The sequence below is a fragment of the Scyliorhinus torazame genome, chromosome 5 (genome assembly GCF_047496885.1).
Source record: "Scyliorhinus torazame isolate Kashiwa2021f chromosome 5, sScyTor2.1, whole genome shotgun sequence".
Classification (NCBI taxonomy): Eukaryota; Metazoa; Chordata; class Chondrichthyes; order Carcharhiniformes; family Scyliorhinidae; genus Scyliorhinus; species Scyliorhinus torazame.
This window is the reverse complement of record NC_092711.1, coordinates 93,427,766-93,454,263: the sequence shown is the minus strand read 5'-3', so window position 1 is coordinate 93,454,263 and position 26,498 is coordinate 93,427,766. Positions and strand designations below refer to the sequence as shown.

Sequence of the window (26,498 nt, the reverse complement as noted above, 5' to 3'; positions counted from 1 at the left end):
TGTGTGTGGACCAGGCTCCACATCAGGAAGAGATCGTACTCAGGCTGTGTGTGTGGACTAGGTTTCACATCAGGAAGAGATCGTACTCAGGCTGTGTGTGGACCAGGTTTCACATCAGGAAGTGACCGTACTCAGGCTGTGTGTGGGGACCAGGTTTCACATCAGGAAGAGATCGTACTCAGGCTGTGTGTGTGGACCAGGCTCCACATCAGGAAGAGATCGTACTCAGGCTGTGTGTGTGGACTAGGTTTCACATCAGGAAGAGATCGTACTCAGGCTGTGTGTGGACCAGCCTTCAACTCACCAGCCAACACAGACAGACAGAAGGACACCGGCACCATGGAGAAACCGTGGAAATATGGGGACTGTGGGAAAGGATTCAATTCTCTATCTGAAGTGGAACCAGACCAGGACCAGAGTAGCAGGTTTATGAGAATAACATAATCTCCAAGTTCCCCCCCCAACTCATACACTGTCCTGACTTCTCTGATATCTAGTGCTGCATGAACAGAAATTTCCTCCAATTAAATATTGGAAAGACTGAAGCCATTGTCTTCAGTTCCTGCTTCAACCCTAGCTGCCAACTCCATACCTTCCCCAGCAACGTTCTGAAGCTGAATAGAATGGTTGAGAGCCTTGGTGTCATATCTGACCAGAGATGGGTCTTCCGGTTGGGGCTATGCCTGGGTAGGTCGCACGTTCGGCAGCTCCCGCCGTGAACGGACTTTTGGGCCCTTCTAAGGAGCCCCAGCGGCACTTGGACGATGATTCCCGGTGTGGGAAGGCAGCAGTGAGGTTCCCCCAGCACTGTATGGAGTGGACCAGGAGCGGAGTGGTCAAAAAAGTGGCATTAGAGAAGAGAGGAGAAGGGGTGAGAAAAAGCAAGATGGCGGCGGGCGGAGACCAGGCAGCATGGGCTCAGTGGTCTCGGGAGCCGCAAGAGTTTTGGAGAAGCTGCTTTGCGGAATTGAAGGCGGAGATGTTGGCCCCGATGAGGTTGTCGATTGAAAGGCTGGTGGAGACCCAGAGGATGCAGGGGACAGCGATTAAGGAGGTGCAGCAAAAGTCCTCCGAGGACGAGATCCTGGGCCTGGCGGTGAAAGTGGAGGCGCACGAGGCGTTGCATAAAAAATGGCAGGAGAAATTTGAGGATCTGGAGAACAGGTCGAGGAGGAAGAATCTGCGGATTCTGGGTCTCCCTGAAGGTGTGGAGGGGTTGGATGCTGGGGCGTATGTGGCTACGATGCTGGGTACGCTGATGGGTGCGGGAGCCTTCCCGAGGCCCCTGGAGCTGGATGGGGCGCATAGAGTCCTGGCGAGGAGGCCAAGGGTGAATGAGCTGCCGAGGGCTGTGGTGGTGAGGTTTCACCGTTTCACCGACAGGGAGTGTGTCTTGAGATGGGCGAAGAAGGAGCGGAGCAGCAGGTGGGAGAATGCTGAAATCCGCATTTACCAGGACTGGAGTGCAGAGCTGGCCAAGAAGAGGGCAGGATTCAACCGGGCCAAGGCGGTTCTCCACGGAAAGGGGGTGAAGTTCAGCCTGTTGCAGCCAGCGCAGCTATGGGTCACGTATCAGGACCGACAGCACTACTTTGATACACCGGTCGAGGCGTGGACATTTATCAAAAATGAGATGCTGGACTCAAATTAGTGGTTTGTAGCATGCTATGGGGGATGTTGGGGAGAGGGAGGGGGCGATATTTGTGTTTTTTCTGTATGTGTGCTGGTTTGGGAGGGGTTGTTCCCCGCGTTCGATGGGGAGGGGGCGTTCCCCACGTTCGATTGGGGGGGGGGGGAAGTGTGTGCTGGAGGCCCTGGGCCTTTGGGGAATGGGGCGAGGTTGCAGGAGAAAGGAGCTGCGCCATAGGGGGCGGGGTCGGCCCAGGCAGGGATCGTAGGCTTTTACCCACGGAAAGGGGGGGCGGGGCCTGATGCGGGGGGGCGTCACTGGACTGGAGTACACATTGGTTTGTAGGGGGAGTGGAGGGGGGGACTTGGGCCGCCCCTTTGGTGGGGGACTTTGAGGGGGAATCCAACAGGAGGATCGGTGGCAGAGGCGTGAGTGGCCGGGGTCAGCAGGAGTCAGCTGACTTATGGGAGTGCAGTGGGGGGAGCAGGGGGGTTAAGCAATTGCTTGGCTGGGGGATGGGGGGGTTGGTGGGGGGGGGGGGGGGACTGGGTTGCTGCTGTACTGACTGAGGGCGAGCTGGAGGTAAGAGGGAGAGTCGGGGCAGGGAGCCTCCGCCTGGGGGGCTGAAGAGTGCCGGAGGCGTGGGCACATGGCCGGCCTAAAAGAGGAGATGGCTAGTTGGCAGGGGGTGGGGGGTGGGGGGGGGGTGGGGGGGGGGGGGGGGGGGTGGTCCCCCGAGGGGGGTAGTCCCCCGATCCGACTGATCACGTGGAACGTGAGAGGCTTGAATGGGCCGGTCAAGAGGGCCCGGGTGTTTGCGCACTTAAAGGGACTAAAGGCAGACCTGAAGGTTGCGGATCAGACCAGGCTGAGGAAGGGATGGGTGGGGCAGGTCTTTCATTCTGGGCTGTTTGCGAAGAACAGGGGGGTCGCAATCTTGGTGAGCAAACGGGTGACTTTTGAGGCGGCGGGTATTGTGGCGAATAAGGGGGGCCGATATGTGATGGTGAGTGGTAGGCTGCAGGGGGCTCGGGTGGTGCTGGTGAATGTGTATGCTCCGAACTGGGACGATGCAGGGTTCATGAAGCGCATGCTGAGCCGGATTCCAGATCTGGAGGCAGGTAATCTGGTAATGGGGGGGACTTCAACACGGTACTGGACCCGGCACTGGATCGGTCTAGGTAGAGGTCGGGTAAGAGGCCGGCTGCGGCAAGGTCCTGAAGGGGTTTATGGATCAGATGGGGGGAGTGGATCCGTGGTGGTTTGCCAGGTCAAACTCCTTGTTCTCCCATGTGCACAAGGCCTACTCGCGAATAGCCTTTTTCGTGATAAGCAGGGCGCCGATCCCGAGAGTGGAGGGGACGGAGTATTTGGCCATTGCGATTTCGGATCACGTCCCGCACTGGGTGGAGCTGTAGTTGGGGTGGGCGAGGGGCCAGAGTGGCGCATGGATGTGGGACTGCTGGCAGATGAGGAGGTTTGTGGGCGGGTTCGGGGGTGCATCCAAAGATATGTGGAGGCCAATGATAATGGGGAGGATTCGGTGAGTGTGGCCTGGGAGGCGCTGAAGGCAGTGGTCAGGGGGGAGCTAATTTCAATCAAGGCCCACAGGGAGGAGGGAGCGGATGGAGAGGGAGAGACTGGTAGGGGAGATACTGAGGGTGGATAGGAGGTATGCGGAATCCCCCGAGGAGGGGCTGTTGAAGGAGCGCCGGAGCCTCCAAATGGAGTTTGACTTGCTAACCACGGAGAAAGCTGACGTCCAGTGGAGGAGGGTACAGGGAGCAGTGTATGAGCATGGGGAGAAGGCGAGTCGGATGTTGGCACATCAGCTGCGGAGGAGGGAGGCGGCTAGGGAGATTGGGGGAATCAGGGATGGGGGGGGGAACATGGTGTGGAGTCCAGCTAAAATAAACGAGGTCTTTAGGGACTTTTATGGTAACTTGTACAAGTCAGAACCCCCTTGAGGGGGGAGGGGGGGGGGCAGGGGGATGCGGCAGTTCCTGGTCCAACTGAGGTTTCCAAGGGTGGAGGAGGGGCGAGTAGAGGGTTTTGGGGCCCCGATCGAGATGGAGGAGCTAGTTAAGGGGTTGGGGAGTATGCAGGCGGGCAAGGCCCCGGGACCGGATGTGTTCCCGGTTGAGTTCTACAGGAAGTTCTTTGAACTGTTGGCCCCATTGCTGCTGAGAACCTTTAATGAGACAAAGGAAAAGGGAATTCTTCCCCCGACGATGTCGCAGGCTTTGACCTCGCTTATCCTCAAGCGGGACAAGCACCCGCTGCAGTGTGGCTCGTACAGGCCGATTTTGCTCCTCAATGTAGATGCCAAGTTGTTGGTGGAGGTCTTGGCCACCAGGATTGAGGATTGTGTCCCAGGAGTGATACATGAGGATCAGACGGGGTTTGTGAAGGGCAGGCAGCTGAACACGAATGTGCGGAGGCTCCTGAATGTGATTATGATGCCCACAGAGGGGGGTGATGCAGAAGTGGTAGCGGCAATGGACGCGGAGAAAGCCTTTGACCGGGTGGAGTGGGAGTATCTGTGGGAGGTGTTAGGCAGGTTTGGGTTCGGGGAGGAGTTATAGGGTGGGTTGAATTGTTGTACCAGACACCGGTGGCAAGTGTATCGACGAACCGGCTGCGGTCAGGGTATTTTAGGTTGTACCATGGAACGAGGCAGGGGTGCCCTTCTGTCCTGGTGATTGAGCCGCTGCCTATGGCGTTGAGGGAGTCCAGAAACTGGAGGGGTTTGGTCTGGCGGGGGGGGGGGGGGGGGGGGGGGGGGGTAGCACCATGTCTCACTGTACGCAGATGACCTGCTTCTGTACATTGCGGATCCGCTGGAGGGGATGGGGGAGGTCACGTAGACCCTTCGGGAGTTTGGAGACTTCTCGGGATACAAGCTCAACGTGGGGAAGAGTGAGCTGTTTGTAGTGCATGCGAGGGGCCAGGAAAGGAGGTTGGAGGAGCTACTGCTCAAGATGGTGGAGAGGAGTTTTCGGTATTTGGGTATCTAGGTGGCTAAGAGTTGGGGGGTCTTGCATAAGCTCAATCTGGCACGGCTGGTGGACCAGATGGAGGAGCACTTCAGGAGGTGGGACATGTTGCCACTCTCCCTGGCGGGTAGGGTGCAATCCGTTAGGATGACGGTCCTCCACAGGTTCCAATTCGTCTTTCAATGCCTGCCCATTCTCATCCCCAAGGGCTTCTTTAAGAGGGTAAACAGGAGCATTATGGGATTTGTGTGGGCAAATAAGACCCCAAGGGTTAAGAGGATGTTCTTGGAGCGCAGTTTGAGGGGGGGGGGGTTGGGGTTGCCGAACCTGTGCAGCTATTACTGGGCAGCGAATGTGTCTGTGATTCGGAAGTGGGTAATGGAGGGAGAGGGGGCGGCATGGAAAAGGTTAGAGGAGGCATCCTGTATAGGTACTAGCCTGGGGGCACTGGTGACGGCACTGCTTCCGTCGACGCCGAATACCACGGGCCCGGTGGTGACAGTGACATTGAGGATTTGGGGGGCAGTGGAGACGGCATAAGGGGGATGTAGAGGCCTAAGTCTGGGCTCCGATACGGGACAACCATAGGTTTGTTCCAGGTAGGATAGATGGTGGGTTCCTAAGCTGGCACCGGGCGGGAATTAAAAGGATGGGGGATTTATTCATCGATGTGACTTTTGCCAGTCTGAGGGCGCTGGAGGAGAAATTTGGGTTGCCTCCGGGAAATGCCTTTAGGTATATGCAGGTTCGGGCGGTCGTGAGAAAGCAGGTAGGGGAATTCCCGCTGCTGCCTACCCGAAGGATACAGGACAGGGTGATTTCGGGCGTTTGGGTCAGAGAGGGTAAGGTCTCGGCGATATACCAGGAGCTGCAGGAGGCGGAGGAAGCCTCGGTTGAGGAGCTGAAGGGCAAGTGGGAGCATGAGCTAGACGAGGAGCTGGATGAGGGCCTGTGGGCTGACGCCCTGGAAGGGTCAATTCCTCTTCATCTTGCGCCTTTTTGTAAGGGGCGTATGCCCCATTCTCCTTTGAGATGGGTGTTAAATTGTTAATCGTTTAGAGGGTTAAGTTGTTTTGTTTTGTTGGCATATTGCCACGTTTTCTTTGTATTATTTTCCTATTTGGCCTGTTTTGTAAAAATTATTGAAAAACATTTTAAAAAGAAAATCTAATATCTCCTCATGTGGCTCAGTGTCAATTGTTATTTTGTAACGTTTCTCTGAAAGTCGAAAAAGTTTTATTCTGTTCAAGTCACCATATAAATTCGAATTATTGTCACTGCCCTGGACATATATTCTGCCCCATAAATAGGAATTTGTAACTCAGAGTGAAGCAGTTTGCTGGACATTCTGTCATGAAGATACATTTCAAAAACGTTGCCCCCAACAATGATGGCCACTGAGCCTGCGCTCTGCTGCTCGTGCCCCAATAAAGATGGTGGGTGCGCGTGCGCAGTGAGCTGCCAGTGATCCATATAAGGTGCCGAGGGCGCATGTGCATTGCTGCGAGGAACCCAATTTGAGACGGCGCATGCGCACCGCTGCCAGTACCAAATAAAGATGGCGACCGCATAGTCCTCTCTGTGAGAAAGCTCCAGGCCCCGCTCAGATCCCCAGGTACCGGTGGTTTATTTTTCCGGATTTTCGGTTTATATAACATGTTTACGAAGCGTGCCTAACGACCCGCATGATCCAGCTCTCCCTCCGTCCCGCTATTCCCACCTTCACGAGTTGTGCATCCGAGAAAGATCCTTTTCTGCATCGCCATTAATCACACTGCGCATGCTTCACTCGGCCAGTCCTGCCCACATTCACTCCGATTGGTTGGAGGACCAATCACTCCCGCCTGGTCTGCCGGACCGCCCACTATTCTCCTACTGGTCGCGCGATGCCGTCAATCATTGCCCGGGCGTTGTGAGGTGTCAGGTGAGAGGTCAGTGTTGGGGGCGGGGTTTACAAACCCCAGGGCCCCAGAACCGAATGTGCAGTACGGTCGCACAAGTCATTGGATAGCACTGTGGCTTCACAGCGCCAGGGTCGATTCCCGGTTGGGTGGTCACTGTCTGCGCGGAATCTGCATGTTCTCCCCGTGTCTGCGTGGGTTTCCTCCGGGTGCTCCGGTTTCTTCCCACAGTCCAAAGACGCGCAGGTGAGGTGGATTGGCCATGATAAATTGCCCTTCGTGACCAAAAAGGTTAGGAGGGGTTACGGAGATAGGATGGAAGTGAGGGCTTGAGTGGGTCAGTGCAGTCTCGATGGGCCAAATGGCCCCCTTCTGCACTGTATGTTCTGTGTGAAACAATGAATATTCTTCACTCGCACTATCCGCCGCTTCCGGCTTCTCTCCACAAACAACCTCACATGTATCAGGCTAAGTGGATAATGGGGTCCTGTAGATGTATTTGGATTTCCAAAATACATTTGACAAGGTGTCACACAAAAGGTAATAAGGTAAAATCCCAGGGGGTTGAGAGATAATATATTAGCTTGGATAGAGGATTGGCTAACCAACAGACAGCAGAGAGTGGGGATTAGATTTATTGACACATGTACTGAAGAAAAATATTTTTATGCAGAGGGTGGTGAGGGTCTGGAATGCACTGCCTAGGAGGGTGATAGAGACGGGTTGCCTCACATCCTCTTTAAAAAAAAGTACCTGGATGAAGACTGGCACGTCATAACATTGAAGGCGATGAGCCAAGTGCGAACAAATGGGATTAGGTAGGTGGGTCAGGTTTATCATGTGTCGGGAAAAACTCGATGGACCGAAGGGCCTCTTCTGCACTGTTGCTGATGACAGTTTGGTGGCATCTCAGACAGCATACATGATAGCATAAAATTGCAAGAAGATATTGACAGGCCAGGTGAATGGGCAAGACTGTGGCAATGTAAACAAGTGTGAGGTTATCTGTTTGGAACCAAAAATGGCTCGAACTGAGTACTTTCTAAATGGAAAGAGGTTAAGTACAATGGGTGTCCAAAGAGACTTGGGGTTCATAGAATCTACAGCACGGAGACCGGCCCAAACTGGTCCATGCCAACCAAAAAGCTCACCTAAGCCAATCCCATTTGCCTGTGTTTGGCCCATATCCCTCTGAACCTTTCCTATCCATGTACCTGTCCAAATGCCTTTTCAATGTTGTCAATGTCCCTGCCTCAACCATTTCCTCCGGCAGCTTATTCCGTACTATCCTCGGTGTAAAACCGTTGCTCCTCAGATTCCCATTAATTCTTTCCTCTCTTAACTTAAAGCTATGCCCTCTGGTCCTCGATTCCCCAACCCTGAGAAAAAGAGTGAGTGCATTCACCCTATCCATGCCTCTCATGATCTTACACACCTCGATAAGATCACCCCTTAGTCTCCTACGCTAAAGAAAAAGGCCCTGGCCTGTCCAATCTCTCCCTATAACTCAGTCCCTTGAGTCCTGGCAACATCCTTGTAAATCTCTTCTGCACTCTCTCCAGTTTAATAACATCTTTCCCATAGCAAAGCAGCCAAAACTGAACACAATACTCCAGGTGCGACCTCACCAACGTCCTGGACAACTGCAACATAACTTCCCAACTTCTATAGTCAGTGCCCTGACTGATGAAGGCCAGCATGCCAAAAGCCTTCTTCAGAGAATTTACAGTGCAGACGGAGGCTATTCGGCCCATCGAGTCTGCACCGGCCCTTACAAAGAGCACCCTACTCAAGCCCACTTATCTACCCTATCTCCGTAACCCAGTAACCCCCACTTAACCTTTTTTTGGGGACACTTCAGGGCAATTTAGCATGGCCAGTCCACCCGCACATCTTTAGACTGTGGGAGGAATCCAGAGAACACACGCAGACACTGGGAGAATGTGCAGACTCCGCACAGACAGTGACCCAGCGGGGAATCGAACCTGGGACCCTGGAGCTGTGAAGCAACTGTGCGAACCATATGCTACCGTGCTGCCCTATCTACCTGTGACTCCACCTTTAGAGAACCGTGCACCTGAACTGCAAGATCCCTCTGTTCCATGATGCACCCTAAGGCCCTACCATTCACTGAAAGTCCGACCTTGATTTGACTTTCTGAAATGCAACTCCTCACACTTATCTGCATTGAACTCCATTTGCCATTTCTCGGCCCACTTCCCTAGTTGATCAAGAGCCTGCTGCAATTTTTGATAACCTTCCTCACTGCCGACAATACCACCTATTTTAGTGTCATCTGCAAACTTACTGACCATGCAGTCAGGCAGGAATCCCCTGTGGTTGTCCCCCTCTCGAACAGGTATACCCCTTTGGATACTGTCGGGGGGGATAGCCTATTAGGGGAAAACAGCAGCAGCCAGAGCAGTGGCACCACGGCTGGCTCTGATGTTCAGAAGGGAGGGTCAAAGTGCAGAAGAGCAATAGTAATAGGGGACTCTGTAGTCAGGGGCACAGAGAGGCGCTTCTGTGGACGTGAAGGAGACTCCAGGATGGTATGTTGCCTCCCTGGTGCCAGGGTCCAGGATGTCTCCGAATGGGTAAAGGGCATCCTGAAGGGGGAGGGCAAACAGGCAGTGGTCGTTGTACATATTGATACTAACGACATAGGCAGGAAGGGGCATGAGGTCCTGCAGCAGGAGTTCAGGGGGCTAGGCAGAAAGTTAAAAGACAGGATCTCTAGGGTTGTAATCTCGGGATTACTCCCTGTGCCACGTGCCAGTGAGGCTAGAAATAGGAAGATCGAGCAGCTAAACACGTGGCTAAACAGCTGGTGTAGGAGGGAGGGTTTCCATTATCTGGACCACTGGGAGCTCTTCCGTGGCAGGTGTGACCTGTATAAGAAGGACGGGTTGCATCTAAACTGGAGAGGCATAAATATCCTGGCCGCGAGGTTTGCTAGTGTCACACGGGAGGGTTTAAACTAGTATGGCAGGGGGGTGGGCACGGGAGCAATAGGTCAGAAGGTGAGAGCATTGAGGGAGAACTAGGGAATAGGGACAGTGTGGCTCTGAGGCAGAGCAGACAGGGAGAAGTTGCTGAACACAGCGGGTCTGGTGGCCTGAAGTGCATATGTTTTAATGCAAGAAGTATTACGGGTAAGGCAGATGAACTTAGAGCTTGGATTAGTACTTGGAACTATGATGTTGTTGCCATTACAGAGACCTGGTTGAGGGAAGGGCAGGATTGGCAGCTAAACGTTCCAGGATTTAGATGTTTCAGGCGGGATAGAGGGGGATGTAAAAGGGGAGGCGGAGTTGCGCTACTGGTTCGGGAGAATATCACAGCTGTACTGCGAGAGGACACCTCAGAGGGCAGTGAGGCTATATGGGTAGAGATCAGGAATAAGAAGGGATGCAGTCACAATGTTGGGGGTTTACTACAGGCCTCCCAACAGCCAGTGGGAGATAGAGGAGCAGATAGGTAGACAGATTGTGGAAAAGAGTAAAAACAACAGGGTTGTGGTGATGGGAGACTTCAAGTTCCCCAATATTGACTGGGACTCACTTCGTGCCAGGGGCTTAGACGGGGCGGAGTTTGTAAGGAGCATCCAGGAGGGCTTCTTAAAACAATATGTAGACAGTCCAACTAGGGAAGGGGCGGTACTGGACCTGGTATTGGGGAATGAGCCCGGCCAGGTGGTAGAGGTTTCAGTAGGGGAGCATTTCGGGAACAGTGACCACAATTCAGTAAGTTTTGAAGTGCTGGTGGACAAGGATAAGAGTGGTCCTAGGGTGAATGTGCTAAATTGGGGGAAGGCTAATTATAACAATATTAGGCAGGAACTGAAGAACCTAGATTGGGGGCGGATGTTTGAGGGCAAATCAACATCTGACATGGGGAGGCATTCAAGTGTCAGTTGAAAGGAATTCAGGACCGGCATGTTCCTGCGAGGAAGAAGGAAAAATACGGCAATTTTCAGGAACCTTGGATAACGAGAGATATTGTAGGCCTTGTCAAAAAGAAAAAGGAGGCATTTGTGAGGGCTAAAAGGCTGGGAACAGACGAAGCCTGTGTGGAATATAAGGAAAGTAGGAAGGAACTTAAGCAAGGAGTCAGGAGGGCTAGAAGGGGTCATGAAAAGTCATTGTCAAGTAGGGTTATGGAAAATCCCAAGGCTTTTTACACGTACATAAAAAGCAAGAGGGTAGCCAGGGAAAGGGTTGGCCCACCGAAGGATAGGCAAGGGAATCTATGTGTGGAGTCAGAGGAAACGGGTGAGGTACTAAATGAATACTTTGCATCAGTATTCAGCAAAGAGAAGGAATTGGTGGATGTTGAGTCTGGAGAAGGGTGTGTAGGTAGCCTGGGTCACATTGAGATCCAAAAAGACGAGGTGTTGGGCGTCTTGAAAAATATTAAGGTAGATAAGTCCCCAGGGCCTGATGGGATCTACCCCAGAATACTGAAGGAGGCTGGAGTGGAAATTGCTGAGGCCTTGACAGAAATCTTTGGATCCTCACTGCCTTAAGGTGATGTCCCGGAGGACTGGGGAATAGCCAATGTTGTTCCTCTGTTTAAGAAGGGTAGCAAGGATAACCCAGGGAACTACAGGCTGGTGAGCCTTACTTCAGTGGTAGGGAAATTACTGGAGAGAATTCTTCGAGACAGGATCTACTCCCATTTGGAAGCAAATGGACGTATTAGTGAGAGGCAGCATGGTTTTGTGAAGGGGAGGTCGTGTCTCACTAACTTGATAAGAGTTTTTCGAGGAGGTCACAAAGATGATTGATGCAGGTAGGGCAGTGGATGTTGTCTACATGGACTTCAGTAAGGCCTTTGACAAGGTCCCTCATGGTAGACTAGTACAAAAGGTGAAGTCACACGGGATCAGGGGTGAGCTGGCAAGGTGGATACAGAACTGGCTAGGTCATAGAAGGCAGAGAGTAGCAATGGAAGGATGCTTTTCTAATTGGAGGGCTGTGACCAGTGGTGTTCCGACAGGGATCAGTGCTGGGACCTTTGCTGTTTGTAGTATATATAAATGATTTGGAGGAAAATGTAACTGGTCTGATTAGTAAGTTTGCAGACAACACCAAGGTTGGTGGAATTGCGGATAGCGATGAGGACAATCAGAGTAAAGCTGATTGGACTGTCAGAGGACAATCAGCAGGATTTAGATTGTTTGGAGACTTGGGCGGAGAGATGGCAGATGGAGTTTAATCCAGACAAATGTGAGGTAATGCATTTTGGAAGGTCTACTGCAGGTAGGGAATATACAGTGAATGGTAGAACCCTCAAGAGTATTGAAAGTCAGAGAGATCTAGGTGTCCAGGTCCACAGGTCACTGAAAGGGGCAACACAGGTGGAGAAGGTAGTCAAGAAGGCATACGGCATGCTTGCCTTCATTGGTCGGGGCATTGAGTATAAGAATTGGCAAGTCATGTTGCAGCTGTATAGAACCTTAGTTAGGCCACAGTTGGAGTATCGTGTTCAATTCTGGTCGCCACACTACCAGAAGGATGTGGAGGGTGCAGAAGAGATTTACCAGAATGTTCACTGGTATGGAGGGCATTAGCTATGAGGAGCAGTTGAATAAACTCTGTTTGTTCTCACTGGAACGACAGAGGTTGAGGGGCGACCTGATAGAGGTCTACAAAATTATGCGGGGCATAGACAGAGTGGATAGTCAGAGGCTTTTCCCCAGGGTAGAGGGGTCAATTACTAGGGGGCATAGGTTTAAGGTGAGAGGGGCAAGGTTTCGAGTAGATGTACGAGGCAAGTTTTTTGCACAGAGGGTAGTGGGTGCCTGGAACTCGCTACTGGAGGAGGTGGTGGAAGCAGGGACGATAGTGACATTTAAGGGGCATCTTGACAAATACATGAATAGGATGGGAATAGAGGGATACGGACCCAGGAAGTGTAGAAGATTGTAGTTTAGTCGGGCAGCATGGTCGGCGAGGGCCGAAGGGCCTGTTCCTGTGCTGTACATTTCTTTGTTCTTTGTTCTTTTGTATGCCTTGTACATTCTCATCCAAATCGCTGATATAGATACAAACAGCAATCCCCTAGTTACTAATCTCCTAGTTACTAATCTCCTAGTTACTAATCTCCTGGTTACCTATCTCCTCGTTACTCCCCTAGTTAGTTAATTACTCCAGTTTTTCAAATTTAGGAATCGATTCCCAACCATCCAATCAGCTTTACTCTGATGTCACATTTCAGTTTTTATTCCCAGTTCCCGATACCCAACAGGTAAGTTATTTATACTGACTGTTCCAAAGCTCATCCTCCCCGGATTCGCACCAACTACACTCGTTGCCGACCAGGCCGTGAATTCCCGAGATAAGTTATTTATACTTACTGTTCCGAAGCTCCTCTCCCCGAGTTCACACCAACTCCGCTCCCTGCGTTGGTGAGGTTCATCCCTGGGTGTCTGGAAAATCATTAGGACAGTAACTGTCCTGTGAGGTAATGAGTCATTTTGCTTCCCAATTGTCCGAGGAAGGCAGTGTGTCACAAGGATGGATGTGTTGACAGATTAATGGCTGGAGGATGGGGGCTGGGTCATGTGATCAAACCTCCAGGAATACATTTAATCAAAGTTGGCGAGGAGAGAATGTTGTGAATTTCTATCCTAAACTGACAGTGAGGTTTCTGTAAATTTAAGGATACTGGAAGAGGACGTTTAACAGACGGGAAACGCAAACCAAACGTCACATTGCGATCTGACAGAGTCACTCGATTCACCAGAAACTGAATATCAGCAGCATCTGGGTGTGGAAGGTAAAAGGTTTGTCTGTTCTGTCTGTGAGGGAAGATTTCAGGTCTCAGTGTGACTGGAAAAGCCCAGAGATTCACAAACCCTGGTTAGACCAAACCTGGAGAACTGTGTTCAGTTCTGGGCAACAAACCTGAGGAAAGATAGAATGGCCTCAGAGGGAGTGTAGCATAGATTTACCCGAGTGATATCTGAACCCCCGGAGTTAAATTACAAAACTAGATTACACAAAAGAGACAGAGAAGGGCATTCGGCCCTTTGAGTCCGTGCTAGCTTTCTGGAGCAATCCAGTCAGTCCCATTATCCTGCTCTTTCCCTGTATCCTCGCAGGTTTATTTCCCTCAAATTAGACCATCAGACATCGGAGCATAATTAGGCCACTCGGCCAATCGGGTCTGCTCCGCCATTCAATCATGGCTGATATGTTGCTCATCCCTATTCTCCTGCCTTTTCCCCATAACCACTGATCCCCTTATTAAGCAAGAACCTATCTATCTCTGTCTTAAAGACATTCAGTGATTTGGCCCCCACAGCCTTCTGCAGCAAAGAGTTCCACAGATTCACCACCCTCTGGCTGAAGAAATTCCTCCTCTGTTTTAAAGGATCGTCCCTTTAGTCTGAGATGGTGTCCTCTGCTTCTAGTTTTTCCTGCAAGTGGAAACATCCTCTCCTTGTCCACTCTACCCAGGCCTCGCAGTATTGTATAAGTTTCAATAAGATTCCCCCCCCCCCCCCCCATCCTTCGAAACTCCAACGAGTGCAGACCTAGAGTCCTCAACCATTCCTCATAGACAAGCTCTTCATGCCAGGGATCATACTTGTGAACCTCCTCTAGTCCCTTTCCAAGGCCAGCACATCCTTCCTTGGATACGGGGCACAAAACAGCTCACAATACTCCAAATGGGGTCTGACCAGAGCCTTATATAACCTCAAAAGTACATCCCTGGTCTTGTATTCTAGTCCTCTCGACATGAATGCTAACATTGCATTTGCCTTCCTAACTGCCGACTGATCCTGCACGTTAACCTGAAGAGAATCTTGAACAAGGACTCCCAAGTCCCTTTGTGCTTCTGATTTCCGAAGCATCTTTCCATTTAGAAAATAGTCGATGCCTCCATTTTTCCTTCCAAAGTCCATAACCTCACACTTCTCCACATTGTATTCCATCTGCCACTTCTTTGCCCACTCTCCTAGCCTGTCTAAGTCCTTCTGCAGCCTGCCTGCTTCCTCAATACTACCTGCCCCTCTACAGATCTTTGTATCATGTGCAAACTTAGCAACAGTGCCTTCAGTTCCTTCTTCCAGATCATTAATGTATATTGTAAAAAGTTGTGGTCCCAGCACCGACCCCTGAGGGACACCACTAGTCACTGGCTGCCATCCTGAAAAAGACCCCTTTATCCCCACTCTCTGCCTTCTGCCAGTCAGACAATCCTCTATCCAGGCCAGGATCTTGCCCTTAACACCATGGGCTCTTAACCTATTGAACAGTCTCCTATGTCTGTGTGAAATCATTCATTGTGTCTATTTTCGGCCCCTCGAGCCTGCTCAGCATTCAATAAGATTGCGGCTGATCTCATTCCACCCCAACTCCACATTCCTGCCTACCCCTGATGACCTTTCACCCCCTTGCTTATCAAGAATCTATTCAGCTCTGCCTTAAAAATATTCAAGGCCTCTGCTTCCACTGCCTTTTAAGAACATGAGTTCCAAAGTCTTACAACCCTCAAGAGAATAAAAAATCCTCATCTCCATCGGAAATGGGAGACCCCTTATTTTTCAACAGTGATGCCCTCGTTCCAGATTCTCCCACCAGAGGAAACATCTTCTCCACATCCACCCTGTCAAGACCCCTCAGGATCTTATATAGTTCAATCCAGGTTTTACCCAAAACTTTAAATCTGTGTCCCGACTACTTGTACGACCGGTGAATGAAAACAGTTTCTTTGTCCACCTGGTGGAAACCTGGCATAATCTTGTGTCCCTGAATCAAATCTCCCTCAACCTCCTTTGCTGGAACCATTCTGGTAAATCTCCTCTGCACCTTCTCCAAGAACCTTCGCATCCTTCCTGAAGAGTGGTGACCAGAGCTTTATAAAGATTCATAGAATAGAATTAGAACCATAGAATTCCTACAGTGCAGAAGGAGGCCATTCGGCCCATCAGGTCACCACTGATTCTCTGAAAGGGCACCCTGCCGAGGCCCACACCCCTACCCTGTCCCCGTAGCCCCATAGCCCCACCGAACCTGTACATCCCTGGACACTAAGGGGCAATTTATCAAGGCCAATCCACCTAACGTGCCCTTCTTTGGTCTGTTGGAGGAAACCTGAGCACCGGGTGGAAACCCACACAGTCACGGGGAGAAAGTGCAAACTCCAGACACACAGTCACCAAGGCCGGAATTGAACCCGGGTCCCTGGCGCTGTGAGGCAGCGGTGCTAACCACTGTGCCACCAGAAGCATAGTTTTGGTATCAATATTACTGTTTATGAAGCTGAAGATCGAGTTTGCTATGCCATCTATCCTCTTTAATTTGTCTTGTAGATATACAAATTCCCTCTTCACCTCTTTCTCTCTCCTCCCAAAGAGGTCAGTTGGGTTTTTGTGACTATCCAGCAGTTTTTCATGGTCACTTTTTTTTACTGTTGGCCCCACAAAATGACCAGATTCATTCAGCTCAATTTCACAACCTGCCTTCGTGTTTTGTGGGTTCTCTCTCACTCCCTATTTTTTGTTTTAAATCAGTTTCACAGGGTGTTCGAAGGGGAAGCTTCAAAGTCCGGAACCTCAAACCAAGCATCACATCAGGATCTGACAAGAGTCCTCAATTTATCATATCCTGAATATCATCGTACTTTGTACATGGAAGGAGAAAGCATTGTTCACAGTGGGGAGAAACCGTACACGTGTTGTGTGTGTGGACGAGGATTCACTCGATCATCAGGCCTCACAAACCACAAATGCAGTCACACCGAGGAGAAACCGTGGAAATGTGGGGACTGTGGGAAAGGATTCACTGCCCCATCCAAGCTGGAAACTCATCGACACAGTCACACTGGGGAGAGACCATTCGCCTGCTCCAAGTGTGGGAAGGGATTCACTCAGTCATCTGACCTGGAGAAACACCAGCGAGTTCACACTGGGGAGAGACCGTTTCAATGTCCAGACTGTGGGAAGAGCTATAAAAGTTCTGGGAGTCTGATACGCCATCAACGTATACGCACTGACGAGAAACCGTTCAGGTGCTCTCACTGTGGGACTGGGTTCAGACAATCATCTCATCTCACTGTACATCAGCGAATTCACTCTGGGGAGAAGCCATTCGTCTGCTCTGAGTGTGGGAAGGGATTTACTCAGTCATCTGATCTGCTGAGTCACCAGCGAGTTCACACTGATGCGAGACCGTTCCAATGTCCAGACTGTGGGAAGTACTATAAAAGTTCTGGGGATCTGATGAGCCATCAACGTGTTCACACTGACGAGAGACCGTTTAGGTGCTCTGACTGTGGGACTGGGTTCAGACACTCATCTCGCCTCACTGTACATCAGCGCATTCACACTGGGGAGAGACCATTCACCTGCGCCCAATGTGGGAAGAGATTCACTCAGTCATCCAACCTGCTGACACACCAGCGAATTCACACTGGGGAGAGGCCATTCACCTGCTCCTGGTGTGGGAAGGGATTCACTGAGTCATCCGCCCTGCAGAACCACCGGCGAATTCACACTGGGGAGAAGCCATTTGCCTGCTGGTGTGGGAAGGGATTCACTCAGTCATCGGCCCTGCGGTACCACCAGCGAATTCACACTGGGGAGAGACCATTCGCCTGCTCCTGGTGTGGGAAGGGATTCACTCAGTCATCTGACCTGCAGAGGCATCAGCGAGTTCACACTGGGGAGAGGCCATTCACCTGCTCCAAGTGTGGGAAGGGATTCACTCAGTCATCTAACCTGCAGAAGCACCAGCGAGTTCACACTGGAGAGTGACCGTTCACCTCCAATTGTGGGAAGGGATTTCCCGCTTCATCCCACCTGCTGACACACCAACGAGGCCACAGAGCAGATACATTAACGGCGTTCAAAAATCATCTTGACAAACACATGGATAAGATGGATATAGAGGGATATGGTTCAAGAGTTTTGGCCATGGTTGGTGTCATGACCGGTACAAGCTTGGAGGACCGAAGGGCCTGTTCCTGTGCTGTATTGTTCTTTGATCTCTGTGCAGTAATTGGATTTTTCTGTTACTCACATTCAGGACTGAACCATGTTCATTTGGGTCTCTTTCTGCTGACAACAAACTCCAGCCCATTGACAGGGGCTAATATTCTGTCTAAAAGTCAAATAATTTAGATTTCTGTTAAATACGCAGTGTATCAAAACTTTTAAATATCTGACACAAGTTCCTTTTGAAGTACTCTCGCTGTCCCCTGTCTCTTCCATCCTCACCGCCAACATGAAGTGTAAGGAGCTTGTGGAGCTTCTTTGTGACTGAGATTGAGTAAATCTGATCAGCTGCCTCTGCTGCTTCCCTCCCTTCCACGAGCCCACCGGATCAAACTGTCTCTAAATTTCATACTTTCCCGAGCCCTGAACCCACATCTTTCTCTAGTTTCTCTCCCATCTCCCCTCATGCCCTCTCAGAGCTCATCTTGTCCATGAGACCCAGCTCCTGCTCCATCAACCCTATTCCCACTCAGCTACTGATCAGCCAACTACCCTGTGTCCATGGATATTGTCAACATTTATCTCTCTTCAGGTACTGTCCCTCTGTCCTTCATATCTGCCATCATCACCCCCTCCTCAATAAAACAAACCCTTGACCCTGCCATCCTTACAAATTACTGCCCCATCTTCAACCTCCCTCTCCTCTCCAAACTCTTTGAACATGTTGTCACCTCCCAAATCCTTGCCCATCTTTCCCAGAACTCCCATGTTTGATTCCCTTCAATCGGGTCTCTGCCCTGTCACAGTGAAATACAAGAGACAAACAGAATCTTACCCGGAGAGGAAGACAGACAATCCGGGAGCTTGGATCCAACACGGAAATGTCCAGAAGACAAGAGTAGCAGCACCGTCATTATCGAGAGAGAACAATACCTGCTGGAGACAGACAGACAACTAAACAACACTAATCGCAACACCAAGCTACCTATACCCATATACCCGAGACAGGAAGGAGAATTGGAGACAGACTGGAAGAACTCGGACTCCAGACACATTAACCAAAAACAGATGGAATATCTGAGGTACAACAGGTAGAACCAAGGAAGTTCTACCTGTTCCCTAAAATACACAAACACATAATCTTTATTAGTGACACAGGTAGGCTTACATTAACACGGCAATGAAGTTACTGTGAAAAGCCCGGAGTCACCACAGTCCGGTGCCTGTTCAGGTACACAGAGGGAGAATTTAAAATGTCCAATTCACCTAACAAGCACGTCTTTCGGGACTTGTGGGAGGAAACCGGAGCACCCGGAGGGAACCCATGCAGACACGGAGAGAACGTGCAGACTCCACACAGACGGTGCCCCAAGTGGGAATTGAACTCGGAACCCTGGCACTGTGAATCAACTGTGCTACCGTCAGGGAAATACCACCAGGCACATCCATCGGGTCAGACAGAGAGAAAATCCAACATAATGATAGAATTTACAGTGCAGAAGGAGGCCATTCAGCCCATCGAGCCTGCACCGGCCCTCGGAAACGGCACCCTACTTAAGTCCATGCCTCCACCCACCTAACCTTTGTTTGGACACTAAGGGGCAATTTAGCGTGGCCAATCCACCGAACCTGCACATCTTTGGGCTGTGGGATAAAACTGGAGGACCCGGAGGGAACCCACGCAGACACGGGGAGAATGTGCAAACTCCACAAAGTTTCCCAAGGCTGCAATAGCTGAAACATCAACACACTGCTCCTCATAGTTGATGTTGTGGTGGTTCAATTAATATAATTAGTGGATTAAAAATGTATGTAATTTAGAGTTCAAACTGAAAATGCCAGATTAACTCAACAGGTCTGGCAGCATCATAGAATCCCTCCAGTGCAGTAGGAGGCCATTCGGCCCATTGAGTTTGCACCACCCCTAAAAAAGAGCATTCCGCCCAGGCGCACTTCCCCTGCCCTGCCCCCGTATCTCCACTGTCCCTTTGCACACTGAAGGGCAATTTATAGCACGTTCACACTGGGGAGAAACCATTCACCTGCCTTGAGTGTGGGAAGGGATTCACTCAGTCTGCCCACCTCACTTCACACCAACGTGTTCACTCTGACACAAAATCTTTTAAATGTTCCGCCTGAGCGAAGAGCTTCAAAGGCAAAATGGATCTGCTGATTCACCAGCGCAGTCACACTGGAGAGAGGCCGTTCATCTGCTCCGTGTGTGGGAAGGGATTCACTCAGCAGTCCCTCCGGCTGAAACACCAGCGCATTCACACCTGGGAGGGAGCGTTCATCTGTTCCCTATGTGGGAAGGGATTCATTCGGTCATCCACCCTGCAGACACACCAGCGAGTTCAAAAGTGCCTCCACGACTGCTGTTATTGATGTTAATCACATCCAGGACTGAACTGAAATCACATCCAGGACAGAACCATGTTCATTCTGACAGCTGGAGTTTGTTTGAGTTAATGTTAATAATCGCTGAAACTGAGAATAGAATAGATTGGTGCTTGAGAGCCGGCACAGACACAGTGGACAAAGGGCCGTGTTTTGTGCTGTAAAACTCTAGAACTCGAACCCATCTCACTTCACACCAACATGTTCACTCTGACACAAGACATTTTATGTGTTCTGACTGAGAAGAGCTTGAGAAGCAAAATGGATCTGCTGACTCACCAACGCACTCACACTGGAGAGAGACCGTTCACTGTTCCGAGAGTGGGAAGGGATTCACTCAGTCATCCACCCTGCAGAAACACGACTGAATTCACACCGGGAAGAGGCCAGTCACCTGTTCCAAGTGTGGGAAGGGATTCTCTCATTCATTCACGCTGCAGAAACACCAGCGAATTCACACCGGAACAAATCCTTTAAAAATATTTGAATATTGCTGTCAAAGCTTTTCCTCTTATACTCATCAGCATATATGCAAGAATACCAAATTTAAAAGGGAGTAATTGATACTGACTGTGTATAAATTGGTTGGTAAGTGGACTCTGATTGATTGAGGGGCTGCCATGAAGAGTGCACCAGGGAAAAACTACCTAAAGCTTTTGTTTAAATGCCAAAATATCAAGTGGATTCTGATTGCTTGATGTGTTGGCATGGAGTCTGCGTCAGGGAACATTTGGCCTCCAATCTTTCGTTTAATTGAAAAGATGCAGCACCAGGACAAATTCTTTTGTGTGCAGATGTCTAGCCCTCCATTTGAATTTGAAAAATTCCAAGATCTGGATCTAGTCATGAACAGAGTGGATAGTTAGGAGCTTTTTCCTAGGGTGGAAGAGTCAATTACTCAGGGACAAAGGTTTAAGGTGCAAGGGGAAAGTTTAGAGGAGATGCGTGAGAGAAGTTTTTTTCACAGAGGGTATTGGGTGCCTGGAACTTGCTGCCAGAGAAGGTGGTGGAAGCAGGTACGATAGTGATGTTTAAGGGGTGTTTTGACAAATACATAAATCGGGTGGGGAAACAGGGCTACGGACCCTGGATGTGTTGAAGGTTTTAGGTTACATGGGCAACGTGGTCGGCACAGGTTTGGAGGGCCGAAGGGCCTGTCCCTGTGCTGTACTTTTATTTATTTATAATCTTTGTATAATCCACATGCTTAACAAATTCAATTATTTCTTCCTTAGGCCATAGCCTATTTGTGTGCCATGTTTTGTTCAACCCCTTCCATTAGTTTTTGAGATCTATTGTTACCGACAGGAATGAAATCAGGTTTTGTAACTCTGAACCTTAAAAACAGTACATTTACTTAGTAAGGGTACTGTCTCACAATGAGGTTTCAGGAAAATCCTGATCCAAAAACTGCTCTGAAAACTCTGCTGATATTTGGACAGCTGTGACAAATTCAGTTTAGCACACTGGGCTAAATCACTGGCTTTTAAAGCAGGCCAGCAGCACGATTCAATTCCCGTACCAGCCTCCCCGAACAGGCGCCGGAATGTGGCGACTAGGGGCTTTTCACAGTAACTTCATTTGAAGCCTACTTGTGACGAGTGATTTTCATTTCATTTCAAATTCTTTCCCAGCAGTGAAGATAATCGACAAACATTCTCACACAATTAACATTCAAAACAAATCACAACAATCTCAAAGAAAAGGTCAATTTGTCTGATCTTCCATTGTGAACGGATACTTTTAATAAAAAAAAATAGAGATCCTGGTCTTAACAAAAAATAGATCAGCTCTTGCATGGGTCATACTCTGTCGGTGTACCAATGTTTGGTGATATCTGTCCATTAGTTTGTGAGATAAATTATTTACAGCAGAATTATAGGGGGGTGAACATTATCTCTGCTCATCGACTGGCAGAGGTACTTTCAGTACATTGATCAGCCTGATGTCTATTTTCAGACAGTGTTACACAAGGGGAAAAAGGGGTGATTCAAGTCAGCAAGTCAAGGCATCCTTTTTAAATGGCCAGTTCAAATTTGAACCTAGAATTAGAAAAGAATTGGAAATGGGAGAAAAGAAAGTGTTTTATTCACAGATGTTGGATACAGGAGGTTTCAGTCTGTATTTAAACTCAACCTTCATTCACAAGCTGGAGGATCAGAGTCCTTCCGGTTTTCAAGAGCCACCCCATTGGCCGGACCGTTTCCCTGGAAAACTTGGCTCCATGAGATGATGGGGAGGGTGGTGCTGAAGATGTCCCTGTGAACAACAGTGATTCCTATTGGCTGATTCAAGCCGGGGTCCATTGTGACGTCACAATGCCTCAGAGGGGCGTTCCCAGCCAGCAGGAGGATATCACTGGTTGCAGAAGCAAGATACAGCAGATTGGACAACAGCTCAGCGCGTCTGGAGGTCAAAGTGCCTCCCAGCACCACGTGGGCTCAGGTTCCACCCTCTCATAGTGGTCGGAGCTGAGCTTAGCCAATGGGAAGACCTGGCACACCGGAAGTGCTCTTCCGGTGATTGCAGCCAATCAATATACGAGCTTTGTACTAATGGCGACAAGGAGCTTCCTCTATTGTCTGAGTCTGGAGCTTGTGAATCTGCTCATTCCTGCCCAGCAAAGCTGCTGCTCCTCCATCTGTGACTGAAGATTAAGATTAACACAAGCTAAAGTTTCATCCTCTGTCCCACACCTGTGAGTAAAACACGTCTTTTCGTCCCCTTTCCACTTCTTTTCGTCCCCTTTCCACTTCTTTTCTCATTCTGACCTTAAATGATTGACCTGCAGGAACTGGAGGGAAAGGAAGTGAATCCAGGGAGGGTGCAGACTCTGGAAAGGTTGGCCCAGTTCTCTCTCTCTCGAAGACAGTGACATTCTTTGCTCCATCAACTTGGTCCATTTATTTGTCTGACTTAAAGGATGGTCTCTTTTCTGATGTTCACAACTAAAGGGTTTTGTGGCTGACATAATGAATTAATATAAGACAGAGATATGTCTCGTTATAAAGTCTGTCATTTTTCAAAATTTGCCGTGCAGAAGGAGGCCATTCGGCCCATCGAGTCTGCACCAGCCCTTGGAAACTGCACCCCACCTAAGCACACGCCTCCACCCTATCCCCGTAACTCAATAACCCAACCTTTTTGGACACAAAGGGCAATTTATCATGGGCAATCCACCTAACCGGCACATCTTTGGACTGTGGGAGGAAACCGGAGCACCTGGAGGAAACCCACGCAGACACTGGGAGAACATACGGACTCTGCAGAGACCCAAGTCAGGAATCGAACCTGGGACCCTGGAGCTGTGAAGCAACTGTGGTAACCACTGTTCTACCGTGCTCCCCTCATGAAATACATTCATTATTACTTCTGTCTGTTACTGTAGCTGTGTTGTATATCTCCAGTCATAGAACCATTACAGCACAGGAGTCCCATTTGACAACTCGAGTCCATGTTGTCTTTCAGTCAAGGAATCCAGTCAGTCCTATTCACTGTCCATATCCCCATAGTCCTTCAAGTATATTTCTTTCAATTACCCATTGAATTCCTGTTTGATGTAGTTGAATGTCTCTGCATTCACCACCCTTGTAGGCAGCGTGTTTGTGTTCATAAACAATCATTATCTTAATCTATTTCTACTGCTATGGCTCATTAAACTCTGATCAAGCAATACAGTACTGTAGGTGAAACAGATTTTTAATCCGGGATTTAAACGTGTATGTTTTTAGTCTAGCATCTGCATCAAGATTTTTAGTGCTGTACTCGACAGGAAATGGTGAGCATGGATCTGTAGAGGAGTCGCACAAATTGTCACCTACAGGAGAATTGGGAGGGTGTACAGCAGATTGAGAACAGTGTGTGTGTGGATGGAGATTTACAGCTTTCTTTAAAATAAGAGCGGAAAGAATGTTCCATTGGAACTAGAATTATCTGTTCTGAATGTCTATCCTGGACTGACGGTGATAACTTTTCTAAACTCCTTTTACAGGACGTTAGAAGTAGAGAATTTGGAGACAGAAATCTTGAATTAATCATCACGTCAGGATCTGAGAGTCACTGAGTTCACTGGGACATGAATATCATTGGCCTTTGACTCTCAAAAGAGAAATGTTTGTCTGCTTCAAAAGGTTTTCAAAATCGGTGTGACTAGAAAGGCAATCAGACAACCCCCCTCTCCCCCCGAGTGAGAGTGTTCCAGCAAACTGAGTGCGGAAGAGTTTTACCTTGACATAGCCTGTTAAAACTTTGCACCATTCACATTGAGGAGAGACCATACAAGGGTTTTGTGCATTGATGAGGCTTTAACTGATCATTGAATTTGGAGAGGCATTGGACACTTGCACTGTGGAGAAACCATGGAAATATGGGGACTGTGGGAAGGGATTCTGTACGCCCTCTACACTGGAAACTCATCAACGCAGTCACATTGGAGAGAGGCCGTTCATTTGTTCTGACTATGGGAAGGGATTCACACAGTCATCCAATCTGCTGAGACACCAGCGAGTTCACACTGGGGACAGACCGTTCACCTGCTCTGAATGTGGAAAGGGATTCACCAATTCATCCAACCTGCACACACACCAGCGACTTCACACTGGGGAGAGGCCTTTCACTTGCTCCGAGTGTGGGAAGGGATTCAGTCATTTATCTAATCTGCTGAGACACCAGCGAGTTGGCAGCAGGGACAGGTCATTCATCTGCTGTCAGTGTGAGAAGCGATTCCGTGATTCATAGACCCTGCGCCTGCATCAGCGAGTTCACACTGGAGAAAGGCCATTCATCTGCTTTGACTGTGGTAAAGGATTCACCCAAGTATCCAACCTGCTGAGACACCAGCAAGTCCATAAGTGATGACAGGGGTTGGATTCTGCTGTTATTGCTGCTGTGAATCACATCCAGGAATGAACCATGTTCATTCTGATGGTTGGAGAGTCAGAGAGTTTCTTTCTACTGGACTGGCCAGTCTTCCGACTTTGCTTCCAGTGGGCCGGTTTTGTGATGGGGACTGCACGTCTTGACAGAAGTGATTCACAAAAGCAGATGTAGTACATTTATTTTATTCTGGATAGTAAACTTAATTTACAGTAAAGTCACAGTAACGCCATTTGAAGCCTACTTGTGACAATAAGCGATTTTCATTTCATTTTCATTTCAAATAGTGTTTTCCCTGCCATGACAAGTAAATCTAAAATAAATACATTTGTCTCTATTCCATTGAGTCGGCTCAGTTGGTCTGTGTCAGTATTTATGCTGCACCTGACCCTCCGCTCACCCCTCTTCATCTCCCCATCAGCAGCTCATCCTATTCCAAATCTAGCTTGTCCACAAGAGGTAGGAATAGAAGTAGGCCATTCGGCCCATTAAATCTGCTCTGTTATTCAATGAGATCATGGCTGATCTGATATGTTCTTGAACTCCACTTTACCGCCTTATCCCCATAACCCCCGATTCTCTTACTGATTAAAAATCTGTCTATCTTAAACTTGAACATACTTAATGACCCAGTCTCTACAGATAAGGAGGGGGAGGGAGGGTGAGAGGAGGGAGGCGGGATCAGGATATTGAATCGGATGATCAGCCATGGTCATAATGAAAGCGGAGCAGGCCCAAAGGGTCGAATGACCTCCTGCTCCTATTTTCTATGTAACTATTCACAGGATCGTTTTAGCAGGACTTCCCTATTTTTACATCCCATTCCATTTGAAATAAAGACCAACATCCCATTTGTCATCCCAATTACCTGCTGAACTGAGAGCTTCAGGTTTTTAGGTGTCCAGATTACCAACAACCTGTCCTGGTCCCCCATGCTGACAATATTGTTAAGAGAGCCCACCAACGACTCTACTTTCTCAGAAGCCTGAGGAAATTTGACATGTCAGCTACGACTCTCTCCAACTTTTACAGATGCACCATTGAAAGCATTCTTTCTGGTTGTATTATAGCTTGGTATGGATCCTGCTCTGCCCAAGGTCGTGAATGTAGCCCAGTCCATCACGCAAACCAGCCTCCCATCCATTGACTCTATCTAAGATGGCTTCATCTGCAGAAAGTGCACCCAACTGGAGCTCCTCACAGACCGCATGGTTCGGTTGGAGCAGCAATTGGATGCACTTAGGAGCATGCATGTGGCGGAAAGCGTCATAGATCGCAGTTATGTAAATGTGGTCACACCCAAGGTGCAGGCAGAGAAATGGGTGACCACCAGAAAGGGCAGGCAGTCAGTGCAGGAATCCCCTGTGGTTGTCCCCCTCTCGAACAGATATACCCCTTTGGATACTGTCGGGGGGGATAGCCTATCGGGAAAACAGCAGCAGTCAGAGCAGTGGCACCACGGCTGGCTCTGATGTTCAGAAGGGAGGGTCAAAGCGCAGAAGAGTAATAGTAATAGGGGACACTATAGTCAGGGGCACAGATAGGCGCTTCTGTGGACGTGAAAGAGACTCCAGGATGGTATGTTGCCTCCCTGGTGCCAGGGTCCAGGATGTCTCCGAACAGGTAGAGGGCATCCTGAAGGGGGAGGGCAAACAGGCAGAGGTCGTTGTACATATTGGTACTAACGACATAGGCAGGAAGGGGCATGAGGTCCTGCAGCAGGAGTTCAGGGAGCTAGGCAGAAAGTTAAA

General features: G+C 49.4%; 1 long non-coding RNA gene across 1 annotated transcript; it reads left to right on the top strand.

The window, feature by feature from the left end:
* The first annotated feature begins 6,150 nt into the window (after positions 1-6,150).
* Positions 6,151-26,403, top strand: LOC140418967 (uncharacterized). The gene is made up of 3 exons (XR_011945446.1): positions 6,151-6,241; positions 13,195-13,310; positions 23,864-26,403. It is a non-coding gene; the product is annotated as an uncharacterized lncRNA (long non-coding RNA).
* The last annotated feature ends 95 nt before the right edge of the window (positions 26,404-26,498 follow it).